Source organism: Ursus arctos, unplaced genomic scaffold, assembly GCF_023065955.2.
Source record: "Ursus arctos isolate Adak ecotype North America unplaced genomic scaffold, UrsArc2.0 scaffold_6, whole genome shotgun sequence".
Classification (NCBI taxonomy): Eukaryota; Metazoa; Chordata; class Mammalia; order Carnivora; family Ursidae; genus Ursus; species Ursus arctos.
In genome coordinates, this window is record NW_026623078.1 from 20,055,376 (window position 1) to 20,069,799 (window position 14,424).

At 42.2% G+C, this 14,424-nt stretch overlaps 1 protein-coding gene across 10 annotated transcripts in view; it reads right to left on the reverse strand.

Annotated features, from left to right (window-relative positions):
* The window catches only part of ASPH (aspartate beta-hydroxylase), a 210,232-nt gene that overhangs the window by 181,675 nt on the left and 14,133 nt on the right, over positions 1-14,424 (reverse strand). The window lies entirely within an intron of this gene.

The window sequence follows — 14,424 nt, forward strand, 5'->3', positions numbered from 1 at the left end:
AAAACCAGCCCAGTGCCAATACCATCTATCCACTAATTTAAGATTAGCAGTTCACAGAATTCATCAGAGCTCTGATTAGTGTATTATATTAATTTAGCACAAATAGTATCCAGAGCAAGGCTGCAGCCTTCCAAAATTATTTATTATGAGTATTCAATTTTTTTTGGTCAAATTGAATGCTTCACATGCAAATTAAACATTTAAATGTTGTGAAGAGGAGTCAGCAACCTATGGTTCCAATATTTGATTTGGAACAGAGCAAACGAGGCATCAGGGCTAACTGAACAAAACTGACAAGCGTCTTAGGTGTCCTCTGACCAAGAGCCATTTCCTGCTGCCCTTGCCCTTTCTCAAAGATCTGTCCTGCCAAAGTTAGGGCTTGCTAAAATGTTACATGATAGTGGCTCGTCTATTGAGCGGGATTTAAGATGACCCGCCATCATGCAAATTTAGTGTTTTGGAGGTTTTTTGTTTTGTTTTGTTGTTTTCAGAGAGAGGGAGAGTGACAACAGACCTGTTCTAGGGCCACAGGAAACCAAGCCACTACACTCACATGGCGGGGGGGGGGGGTAGCACATTTCAGACATAAGGAACCTGGATTCAATTCCTGGCTTTTTCACTAACTTTGATTTGGGGAAGACATCAATTTTGGGGCCTCAATTTCCTTGCCTTTAAAATGTGTCTCAGCACAAACCAAGCATGCAAAATAAATGCTTGTCGAAGTCATCCATGCAACACATTTCCAATGAACCCACCAGGACGTATGCACAAGCCTCCGCATCTCTAGTCCCAGCTCTTCTTCATGATGCCAGCCTGCCACCATGGCTGCCCAAGCTGCTGGGGTTCCTTCTCTCCCTTTACGGGCCTGTGCCCAGCCAGCTGCATCCTAAAATGCAGGTCTGTGGCCAGTGCTGGACTGAGACAGGAATCACACCTACTAAATCCAGGTTCTTCAACACAGCTCCAACGATTCCCGCTCCACAAATCACACACATTTACACAACCTTCTCCTTCACCTTTGACACGTTTTGCAGATTTTAATAAAATGTTTTCCCTCCTTAGTGTCACAATAATGGCATACCTGTGTATTCCAAATAGAGTGATTAGGATAAATCTGAAATAACACGCAATCTATCACATTCCTTAAGGAAAAAGAAATTCTAAATTGCAAGTAACTAGCACTTACAATAATAACTTATTTTTATGACAGGAAATGTTCATGAAAAGTTGAAAAATAAATTCATGTGCATATAGCACATATAGCAAATCGTGTGTTTGAAACCCTAGCAATGACAACTAAAGTAATAAATGAACAAGTCCTTGTAATCACTGCTGGGGCTAATAGCAAATTCCTAGGTCTAGGCAAAGACCAAACTTCTAACATGTGCTCTGAGACTATTATTATCAGCCTGATGCCACTGGAGACCACAAGAGCCAAGTCTCATGTTTACTGAGTCCAGGCTCTGCCCGCTTCCAAAACATACCAGGGGAAATCCATCAGACCGCTCGCGGGTCACACGGACTACTTTCCTCCCCGCATCCAAACAGCTATCATTGCAGCAGTGGTTCTCAAGAGCACACCTGGAGGGCTTGTCAAAACACAGACTGATGGACATCTCGGCAGCTCAGGTCATGATCCCAGGGTCCTGGGATTTAGTCCCACATCGGGCTCCCTGCTTAGCAGGGAACCTGCTTCTCCCTCTCCCTCTGCTGCTCCCCCTGCTTGTGCTCTCTCTCTCTCTGTGACAAATAAATAAATAAAATCTTTAGAACACACACACAGATTGCTGGGCCCACCCCCAGCGTTGCTGAGCATGTGGGGCCTGAGAATGTGCATTTCTATCCGGTTCCCAGTCAGGTGATCAGATGTGGCTGGTCTCAGGACCGCACATAAAGAGAACTATCGAACTACTTACTGTCCTAGCCGTCTCTAATTCTCGGGGTCTGGAGGAGGAGGCAAGGACTTCTTGCTCTTACCAATTTCCAGACCATCGTTTCCTTACCACCTAAAAAAGAAAACAACAACAAAACCCTGTCCCTGAGGCCCATGCCACCCAAGTCTACTGTTCTCCCCCCACCTAGTCACTATGATGGATCACCCCCAGTGCCCCCTCCCCTTGGTGATGTCTTCACCTCCATACTAGCCATTACCACGTGACGTCAATATCTATCTGTGTGGCAAATGTGACAAGTTCTCTTTCGTTCCTTCATCCCCAGGGACCTTGTTCCGCTCCATCCTCTATCCAACATTCATTCTTATATCCCTACCGTGGATCTTCTTATAAACTCACCCTAATTCACCTTCCTAATCAAATCTTCATCCTTGCTGAAGTATCTCTGTAGCTTTCCTGACACAATCAACCTTACAGATTCTGTAACTCTGCTATGAAAGCTCTGTTTGCTTGAGCCCATCAGGAGAACTGCAGGATATCAAAAGATACCAAAAATATATTTCTTAAACACACACACACCTTTTTGTGTACATATAGCCTCCAAGGCAAACATGAGCAACTTTTACCACTTGAAACCTAATATTAAATAGCCAGTATTACCGACATAACAAAAGGCAACTCAGCAGGCATTGAGTAAAATCTCCTTAAACACAGCGCCCCCCACTGGGGAACACCACAGCCATATGGGAAGATTGAGGTTGCACCGAACGTGCGATGCATAGGATAAAAACACCCACTTGGATCATAACCCTCCTATTTTTCCAGCTCAACAGTTTCTTCTTGGATCCTGTCCTTCTTCTACGTTCTTCTGAACCCCTTCTCACCTCCTGCCTTCACATCTTTCCATATCCATCTTAAGAGTCCACAGTTGCTCAGCAAAATCACTCCCTGACTCTCAAAACCCCTCGTCCCTCTATCCCCTCAGTGCATCCATCTGCCACAGTTGTCTCCCTGGATGAACACAATTATTCACCCTCTCCACGACTGGAAAGGCAGCGAGGCACACCAAATGAAATCACGCACAGCACGCAGTGGAGCCAACCCCAACCGACCCTCAGGGCTGCTTGTCAACCCCGCCCACGGCTCTAGAACACTCACTCTCCAGAACACTCACTCTCCCGTTCTCCACAAGGGCTAGTTCCAACATCTCTGCCCCTAAGGTAGTCTGTTTTCTCATACTCAGAAATGTCATAGCCTCTTACATCACAGAAAACAAAAGCCTCAGCAGGAAACTGTCTCCACCGCACTGCCAACCATCACCAACCTCCATTCACCCGCATCCACTCTCTGCTTTCCTCCCAATCCCTCGGCCCCTCCCCCTCCTCACCTTCTCCCTCTCCTGTCCCAGCAGCCTCGCAAGGCCAGAGCTAGCCCCTGCTCTTTCTCCTCCCCATCACAGAGGAAGTTCTCCACAGAGCTGTAATTTCACTGCCTTCACTTTCTGATGGCCCATTCTCTCCTCACGACCCGCAGGCTGCGACCTCGCTTCTGCACTGTAGCTGCTCTAATTGGCATGACCTAAGTCATGCCAATGACTTCTAGGTCACTGAAGCCCATGGAACATGCCCAGTCCTCGTCTTACTTGCCCTCCCTCGCAGAAGAATTCTCCCTCCTTAAACATTCTCCTTCCTTAACTTTCACTGCTTCAGAATCATCTCGTATTTCTACTTTTCTGGACTTTCTAATTCTCAAGCTCCTTTGCTAGTTCAGTCTCCTCTAGTTGACTTTTAAATGTGGAAATTCTGCATGCATGCCTTGGTCCTATGCCATCTCCCTAGCTGACTTTCAGCCACCCTCCACATGGCTTAAATTCTTCTCTCCTTTGAGGTCCAAACCCACATACTGGTCTACTCAATATCCCATGTGAACACTTATGGAAACCCCAAACTCTACATATATACAACTGAACCCACGATCTTTCCCCTCTCCTCTCTAGCTGTCCAAATCTCAGGAGCACTTCCGTCAAGCCAGCTGCTTAAATCAAAAACCTAGGATTCATCCTTGACTTCATTTTCTTCCTCTTTTCCCAAACACCCATCTCACAGAGTCTCTCCATCAGGCTGATGCACATGGGTCACAACTATGCCAAGATACAAATTCCCCTCAGGCCCTGCGTCATCCTTGTCTATTTCCCACAGCATGATATTTTTAAAAACCATTTATATGTGCCATGACATAAAAAATGGGAAACTGTGTCTCAGATCGTTCATATTTCTGCCTCCCTACTGGGATCAGCCAAATCCATGCTACCATCATTGCCTAGGCTACTATAATACTTTCACACACTTTAGTGCTCCAGTCAGCAGCCACGATATTTTTTCTCTCTTTTTTTAAAGATTTATTTATTTGAGAGACAAAGAGAGGGACTGTACAAGGAGTTGGGGAGGGGGAGGGAGAGAGAGAATCTCAAGCAGACTACCCTCTGAGCACGGAGTCTGATGTCCATCCCACGACCCTGAGATCATGACCTGAACCAAAATCAAGAGTTGGAGGCTTAACCAACTGAGCCACCCAGGCACCCCCACAATACCTTTTTTTTCAATCCGATTATATCATTACCCTCTAAAAACCCCTGAGTGGCTTCACACTATTCTTAGGATAAAATAAAACTCTTTGATGTGGTCTAAAAGACTCTGCTTGACATGGCCCCAGCCTACCACTCTGGCTTTCATTTTGTGTCATTTCCTGTAGCTGCGTATGTTCCAGATACAAAAAAAACTCCACCCTGCTCCGGTCCTGTTGCAGGGTCTCTGCACAGGCCACACCCTCTTCCTGAATGTCAACATTGGTGGACCACCGCGTGTCTGTCCCCAGCCTAGCTATCTCCTGCTTGCTCTGCTTAAATCCGGCCGCTTCAAAGAAGCCCTCCCAAAATATTGGGACAGCATTTTCTTTTTTTGTTGTCTTTTATTATTTCTTTTTTTAATTATTTTTTTCATCACGATAAGCATATTCTTTAATCCCAATCCCCTCTTTCCCCCATCCCCCACTCACCTCCCCTCTGGTAACCAACAGTTTGTTCTCTAGAGTTGAGTCTGTTTCTTGGTTTGCCTCTCTCTTTTTTCCTTGGCTGTTTTGTTTTGTTTCTTAAATTCCACATATGAGTGAAATCACATGGCATTTATCTTTCTCTGGCTGGTTTATTTCACTTAGCATTATATGGTCTAGCTCTACCTATGTTGTTGTAAATGGCAAGATTTCATTCTTTGCTATGGCTGAATAATATTCCATTATATACATAAACCACTTCTTCTTTATCCATTCATCTATCATTGGGCACTTGGGCTGCTTCCATAGTTTGGCTATTGTAAATAATGCTGCAATAAACACTGGGGTACATATATCCCTCTGAATGAGTGTTTGGTATTTTGAGGGTAAAGATCTGGTAGTGTGATTACTAGATCATAGGGTAGTTCTAGTTTTAATTTTTTGAGGAACCTCCATACTAATTTCCGGCATGGCTGCACCAGTTTGCATTCCCACCAACAGTATAAGAGGGTTCCTTTTTCTCAACATCCTCACCAACATTTGTTATATCTTGTGTTTTTGACTTCAGCCACTCTGACAGGTGTGAGGTGATATTTCATTGTAGTTTTGATTTGCATTTCCCTGATGATGAGTGATATTGAGCGTCTTTTCATGTGTCTACTGGCCATCTGTATGTCTTCTTTGGAGAAATGTCTGTTCATGTCTTCTGCCTATTTTTTAATTGGAATATTTGTTTTTTGGGTGTTGATTGGAATCAGTTCTTTATATATTTTGGATACTAACCCCTTATCAGATACGTAATTGGCAAATATCTTCTCCCATTCCATAGACTGCCTTTCAGTTCTGCTGATTATTTTGCTTTGCAAAACTTTTTAGTTTGATGCAGTCCTGAAAGTTTATTTTAACTTTTATTTATAGACATATCTAGAAATGTGTTGCCATGGCCAATGTTAGAGAGATGACTGCCTGTTCTCTCTTCAAGGATTTTCATGGTTTCAGGTCTCACATTCAGGTCTTTACTCCATTTTGAATTTATTTTTGTGTATGGTGTAAAAAAGTTGTCCAGTTTCCCTAACACCATTTGTCGAAGAGACTATCCTTTTCCCATTATATATTCATTCCTGTGACAGCATTTTCTAATATGCTTTAACAGTAGTATGTACTTCTTCACAGAGTTATTTCACTGGTATTTAGTTCTTAATCTCTTTCTTCCTCCAGAATGCAAGTTTCACAAAGCCAAGGACTGCAACTGCCTTGTTCATTACTGTACATTTGCCTTATACCTTGTAAGAACTCCATGAACATTTGTTAAATGCATAAACTCCTTCTCAAATTCTTGATATTATATGAGTAATCAACCCTCTTTCTCCTAACACTTGAAAAACAAGGGTGCAAAGTTCAGTCTAACAAATGTCATGTCACTTCAAGTTTCCTCCAACTCCATGAATTATCTTAAAATTAATTCACAACAGGAAAAGACCTATGAATAGTTAAGAGAAATATTAAGAAAGAAGCCCAGCGTTTACCAAACACTGGTTATGAACTCAAGCTGGTCTATGACCAAGTTTTCATTGCTTTGTGTCCGATCAGTTCCTCACTGATCCACCTTTGCGAATGACACCTATGTTGAACATAAGAAGGCCCAAGTTAGAAGGACGCCGCGGTCCCATGCACCTGGCCCCACAGCCAGATGCCTCAAACTGCTCTCCTGACTGACCCTGTACAGAAAAGGCATGAGTGGCTGAGGGAGTGACAAGGGGTATTAGAATTTAGTAAAACAAACTTGAGAAGGTCATTTCCATTTTCACCAGTATAAGTAAGGGAAAGTGAAATATTAGCCGCACCTATCTATACCAGCCTCCCTTTACTGTTTGGAACCTTTATCACTCTTTGGAATTTCAGTCTGAGGAACCACTGTCCCAGCGTACACCTATGTTTGTGTTGTGGATTCAGTTGTTCTCTTCTGCAGTGATGAACACAGGTCCATCAACCAACCACCTTATGAATCTGTGATGTCCCAAAGCTCCATTGGTGAGATGCTAAAATCATGATATAATGGTAGTGAACTCCAAAAACTCATTTCTCACGCCAGGTCCAATGAGTTAGTGCTTTCGAATTAATTAATTCTCCCTACAGAGGACTCAAGAAAGAGAACACTTGGAGGAAAAAGCACTCCTTGGCTAATCGATCATCTGTATGTGGTAACAGTTATTAGTGGTGTTTAGTTATTATGGAGTTCAAAATCAGACAGTCTACTGCTGAACTCGGAGTAGCAGAAGGTATAGAGAAAACTAAGGTCTAGGGTCCACTCAGAAACTCTGAGGTAGTGAAAAGTTGTTCAAGCAAACAAAAAGTTCTTTTTTCAAAACTAAAACAGTAACATGAAAAAAAGCCTAGTCCCACTCATTTAACTCCAACTGTGAAGCAATGAGACTAGGTCACAAAGCCAATAGGCATGACCACAACTGATTTGCAACTGTGTCCCCAAAGGCTTTTTGACCTTAACGACTTTAGACAGCAAAAGATCCAAAGTTATCCTTCCTCACCAGTTTCCACTTCTAGGACAAAAGGATTCAACATTTATGACAGACTGTCCTATAGACGCAAATGGAGAGAGAAGGGAAGGAATATATAAAGGCCCAAGGCACAAAGTATACAGTAGATCCAGGTGTCAACTGCAGAACATACGGGTTTTAGAGTCAAATTATTAGGAAATCATAGGCCAAAAACATAGAAGACGCAAGGAGGGCACTGCCCCAAAGCAGACCACAAAGAGAGAGCCTTTCCCCCACTTCAGGCCCTCTTGCCTCACTGCTAATAGGAGACAAGAAATTCTGCTTTGAAAATGAGATCTGATTTAAACCAAAGAGACTAGAAATGCAGGGTGACTGGCATGTTAAGGAATCGGTCCCAAAGATGGTCAAGAGCCTCTGTCACCCACAGACTAATCTAGTCCAGCTAAGCACAACGACTGGAAGAAAATGAAGCTTTCTATCATCGCTCTGTCAGATAAAGACTGCTAAATAAAACAGCTGCAAAACGTGGAAGCATCTTAGGACAGCCCATGAAAACCTGCCAGCATTTGACCATTGTGCCCCCTCCATGGCTGTCTCATATGCCTCAAAAAACAACATGAGTATTTTTCCAATGTTTTACTATGAACATTTTCAAACACACAACAAAGCTGAAAGAATTTTACAAAGAATACCCATATAATATCACTTTGCTTCTACCATGAACATTTTATTACAATGCTTACGGCGTGTCAATTCATCCTTCTATAGCCATATACTAGTCTACTTTATATGCATAAAATATCTCAAAATAGGTTGTAGACATTGGTTCCCATCCCCTAAGTACTTCAGCTTCTATATCGTAAGTTACAGTTCAATATTTATCATTTTTAATGTGAAATTTACATGAAATGAAATGCTCTAATTTTAAGTGTACATTCTGAGTTTTCACAAAAATACACACTGTGTAACCCACATCCCTGTCAAAACATAGAACATTATTAACACCACCCCTAAGTTCTCTCATAGCCCTTTCCAGTCACCTTTCACCTCAACCCCAACCCCAGAGGCAGCCCGTTTGTTTTCTTTCTTCTTTTTCATTGCAGGTGAAAAAATTCTGGAAGTTTCTTAAAATGGCATGGCACCATATGTGCTTATCTGTGTAAGGCTTCCCTCCCTTAGCTTTATGTTCCTGAGAGCCAAGGACGTTCTATGTAGTAGCAGTTCATTCTTTTCTGTTGCTGGGTAGTATTCTATTGTATAAATATATTAGAGTATATCAGAGTGCAGCTGTTCTGCTATTGGTAGAAACCTGGACTTTTTCCCATTTTGGACTATTATAAACAAAGCTGTTAGGAATATTACTGTACAAGACGATTGCTCACATATTAGAAATACATGCCCGCATATCTCTTGGGTTAAATCACTAGGAATAGCTGGATCACTGGGCCCATGTACATTCAGTATCATAAGCAACTGCCAGATTTTTCCCCAAGGTGGTTCTAGCATTTTATATACCTACTGAGAATGTATGAGAGCTCTTTTGTTCTAGGATCTTGCCAACATTTGGTGTTGTCAGTCTTTTTAACGTTGGCCATTCTGGTGAGTATGCAGTTATATCTCACTGTGGTTTAATTTGCATTCTCCTGAAGACCAACGTTTGAGCACTTTCTTGATGTGCTTACTGGCCATTTATCTTCTCTTGGGAACTGTCTGTTCAAATCTTTTGCCTATTTTTTTTTATTGCTTTTTAAAATTGAATTGTAGGAGTTCCTTGTATTTCCCAGACGCCTGTCCTTTAACAGAACTATATTTTACAAAATCTTCTGCCAGGCTGTGACTTTCCTATTCATTTTCTTAAAGCATCTTTTGATGGGTGAAAGTTTTTAATCTTGACGCTATCAAAATTTTATTTTTTATGTTTTATATATTACCAAACTGGGAAATCTAACTTAAACCTTAACAGGGTTCCATGGTTCACATTCTGAAGTGTGACATCTATTTCAGCTTGGATCTGTGACACACAATCACCGACAGAAGCCCTGTCACTGGCTCAAACACTGTGCCAGCGAGGAGAAAGGCCAGAAAGTCAGAGGCCAGGTCAGACATGATGTCAACTAAATGTAGTTTAGCGGCAGGTATCACAGCGAGCAAAGGCAAGAGAAACTGTGATAATTTTAAGGAATATTTTCATTAGCTATGATGAGTCACAAAAAAAATTTCTAAGCCAGTTCTTTTCCCCTCAAGTTCAACTGGATGGAATAAATCTAATTCCTCTGCCACCCAACAGCCCTGCCAACACTTGGCCGCTTGACTTTCTTTTGAAAACTAGTTTACCGGTGTATTTATTTGCATGTTTCCCCCCAACTTGTCATGACCCACAAACTTAAATTACCAGACCACTGAAGAAATCGAAAAGTTTCTCTTTACTGTAATCTTCACCCTGTACACCTGGTAAAATCTTTAGAAAATCACAAAAAGCAAAACATTTTAGAAAGAAAATACAGTTTACCTATGAGCCTTTGCGGGGGAAAATATAATTTAATTAAAAAAAAATCTTTACGTGAAAGAGACATCAAGAATTTAAAGGTGGGCTGGAGGGTCAGTTTAAAGTCATTATTGGAATAAATTAGGAAAATCTGAATACAGACTTTAGGTTAGGTAACAGTACTAAAGGAGTGTTAAATTTCCTAAGCATGGTAATTACATTGTGATTATGCTGGAGCATATCCTTGTCCTTAGGAAAAAAAAAGCTGAAGGATGTTATTATGACTTAAAGTATTATGGGGTAAAGTATTATGATTTAACTTTCAAATGGTTCAACAGCAAAATGAATAAATACATAAAATGGTGTGTATGTGTCTAGAGAGAGAAATAGAGAATGCAAAGGCATCAAAATATTAACAACTGGTGACTCTAAATGGACTTTTCTTGTAAGTGTCTTAAAGGTTTGAATGTTTTCATATGAAAAAATTAGGAAAACACAGATTTCCAGGCCCATTCTAGTCCTGAAGAATCAGATGCTCCAGTGGGTTAGGGCTAAGAATCTGAAATGTCAAGAGCTCCAATGTTTTGTTTTGTTTTTAATAATTTTTATTTTGTTATATTAGTCACCATACAGTACATCCCCAGTTTTTGAAGAGCTCCAATGTTAACTCACGATTGCGTTCTGGATAAGTAAACAATTAAAAAAAAAAAAAAAGCTTCAAGTTTTAAAGACGCTTCTAGAGACAACGAGAAAAATCTGAATGTGTAATTAGATAATTTCTTGGGTTTGAGAACTCTATTGTAGTAATGTAGGAGAACGTTCTTGTACTTAGGAGATACATAGGGAAGTAGGTAAGCGAGTTAAATTGCTATGATGACTATAGCTTACTTTCAAAGAGGCCCAAAAAACAAGAGAGAAAAAGATAAATAGAGCAAATACGGCAAAGTGCTAATGGCTGGTAAATCCAAGAAACAGTATACAACTCTTTCAACGTACGAAGCTTTTTCTGTTATACCGGTTTGAAAGTTTCAAAGCAGAAAGAAAAAATATAAAAATAAAAACAAAATTAAACTGGTTTTAAAAAAGAAGATACAAGGAGCTAAGGATCAAGTTCTAAATGAGGTGGTAAGGAAAAGGCCGTGAATCCAGCCACTGGTCTCAAACTTAATAAAAACCCAAGAGAAAGCTGTCTCTACTTGTCTCCTGCGTGCAAGTTCCGCTCACAACCCTCCCTCTGCTTGCCGCACAGTTTCTACCAGCTGCCCGGACTTTTGCCCCAAATGCACCTAAGAGAATAAACCCAACTCCCCCGCCAGGCAGAAGCTGCTCAAACCTCTGCAAATGGAGCTGTCCCCCCTGCACCCCAAACTCGCCACCCCCAGCATCTCCACCCCTGCCTCACACAATGGGCAACACCCCCTGCACCAAGGGCCTCCCCGAAAGCGCCTCGTCCTCTGAGCAGTCTGCCATCACTGGCTCCCTCACAGCAGCCCCCCATCTGAAGACACGAGTCCAGAGCAGCCCACCCAACACTGGGATCTCCACCTCCCTCCCTCTGGTCGCTAAGAACACAAATACTGAAGGGGATTCTCCATTAAGTCATTTCATGCAGGCCAACTCCCTCGACTAAAAGCAAGTAAAACAACCAGCCCCCAACAAAATACTAGGCCTTAAAAAAGCAAAAACAAACAAAACCGATCCACTACTTCAAGCGTCTCCCAGCTTGTCCTCGAGGGTGAGTTCACTTTGCAAAAGCGTGCTAACCCTGTTAAAGTCCACCTTCCTAGCCAGGCCTTTCTTCTGCAGAGTGTGTCCTCCCCCCCACTCCGGGCACTAGGCTCCCCTCAGAGCTCGGCGCCACCCATCAATTCACTGAGCGCTAAGTGGGCAGGGCTCCCTTCCAGCTGACATCAGCCCGTTCAATCAGCGCTCTGTGGGGACCGTTCCACAGTCCGGCTGTGCTTCAAACCATATCAAATGACCATGTTTTGCCATCTTAGGCACAGGGAGATTTTCAGAGATGGTGTTAAATACCTTGGTGAAGTCAGGAAAAATATCAAGACTGTCCTGACCACTTAGCCTAGAAAGCTTAGCAAAATGCCTAATTAGTTTTTGTTTTCTTTTTAAACAAGTTGCACTTAGTAAACCTGTAGTGTCTCCTACTCTACATGGCTTTCTTTTCAATGCACTTAACACTAATTCTTCATCAGAGAATTTGCCCAGGGTTGTCATGAGACAACAGTTTAGTTGAACGTACACTTCTGAATCTACTTTTAAGAATGGGTCATTTGTCATGTGGGTGTATTTGCCATTTCTTCCAATTTTCATGATTCCCCAAAAGTTGACCATCCAGAAAACTTTAGTTGGGAGCTGTCGTTTTGAGTCTTAAAAAGGCTCAGATCATTCTCACGTTAGTCTTCCTCCGCAATCATGCGCGCTCATTCATTCAACAAACACTGCTCTGCAGCCTCAAGGACAATGACATTCCCAGAGGCTTGGTGCTAGACTCCACTGCTGTGTTCTCTCCCCACTGCTATGGGGCCCAGAGTACAGGAAGCCCTCATTACCTTCACTGGACAATTTACATGGGACTCCCACAAAAATCTAAAAATATAAATTACTTTTTGTCCCATCTAAATGGTAAAGCAAATGTAACATACATGAGTATTTTAAAAACAAAACCAAACCACACTTTGGTGGTGGACAGGCTGGTTCTGGGTGAGGGACGGGAACAGCCAGGGCAGGTACAGCCAGAATCCCATCAGCTTCACCATTTCGCTGCCCTGCCCCACACTCCAAGTCTGGCCATTCCCTCCTGATCCCACCTTAGTTCAAAACCAAAGTGATGGCCAATGTCATCTCATCACATGTTCTGAGATGTCATGTAACTCTCCTCTCGCTGACTCATTTTGCCCTCAACTCCCTCCACAACCACTTCCTCAGCCCCAGCTTCAACAAATGCACCCCCCTTCCCATGACTAAAGTCACCAAGTCTCCCACTGTCCTGAGCTCAGGAGACACTGCAGCAAACACTGTTCAAATACCGGTCTCTTGGCGATATTCCAGAATAACCCAGTATGTTGCTGACGGCCCACAGGAGTATGACCCCGAGAAGATCTGACTAGCTAAAAAGGCCAAAGTCTCAAAGATCTATGCAAGTTATAGAGAAACTGATGTTTAGGCAGAAGGCACAGGTCCCCTTTACAGGTGCCGTCCTTCTGATCAGGTGAGGCCTCTCCTGTAGCAGTGGGGAGATATTTTAATACCATCCTGGATAAAAGTATTGCCCTTAAATGGAACATTTCTGGTCAACATAATTCAGATCAGCAAAATAACGCACTTTCAGCTCTATAAGCTAATATCAATTTTAAGGCATAAAGCAATAAAAATCAAAGGATGGTAAATTTTATGCATCTGAATATTCACTCATTCAACAAGTACTCTTGTAAACCCTACCCTATGCTGCAGCAATGAACAAGAGAGGCCACTTAGCTTACAGCCCCAGCAGAGGAGAAAACCAAATGAAAATAAAATAAAAATTCACTTTGCTAAGTACTATATTAGGGTATACATCCCATATGGATAAAAATAATCACTTGGGAAGAATCATAATCTTGAATTTTAAAGATACGGCACTGTAAGGTACAATCTGTTCTGAAATCTTCCTTATAAATGTTAGCATTGTTCACTTCATAGTTTCTTTATTTTTTAATCAAAACTGACAAAACCTTGGGGGCATCTCTGTGGCTCAGTCGGTTGGGCATCTGCCTTCAGCTCAGGTCGTCATTCCGGGGTTCCTGGGGTGGGGCTGTGCGGCAGGCTCCCTGTTGAGTGGGGAGTTTGCAATCCCCCTGCTTGTGCTCTCTTCTTTTAAATAAATAAATTCTTAAAAAAAAAAAAACACACAACTAACAAAATCTTTATCTTTTTTTTTAAGATTTTATTTATTCGAGAGAGAGATTGAGCACAAGCAGAAGGGGCAGAGGGAGAAGGAGAGAGAATCTAACGCAGACTGCACACTGAATGTGGAGCCCGACACGGGGCTTGATCCCAGAACCCCGAGATCACAACCGGAGCTGAAACCAAGAGTGGGATGCTTAACCAACTGCACCACCCAGGCACCTCAAAACTAACAAAACCTTATCTTAAGTCAAGGAGGAAATATTCATAATTCTTACAAAGGAATTTTAAAAGTCAAAAAGAAAAAGGGAACAAAAATTCAGTTGAATTTCATTGTTCACATAAGTATTTCTGGCCTATCTTTGAGTCATATCTAAAAATAAAGTAATGGGAAAATCTGTATCTTACAAAGTAGACAGAGCTTTTCCAATTTCACAAAACACAGAACAAATAAAATGCCTGCTTCTGGGGCGCCTGGGTGGCACAGCGGTTAAGCGTCTGTCTTCGGTTCAGGGCGTGATCCTGGCATTATGGGATCGAGCCCCACATCAGGCTCCTCCGCTATGAGCCTGCTTCTTCCACT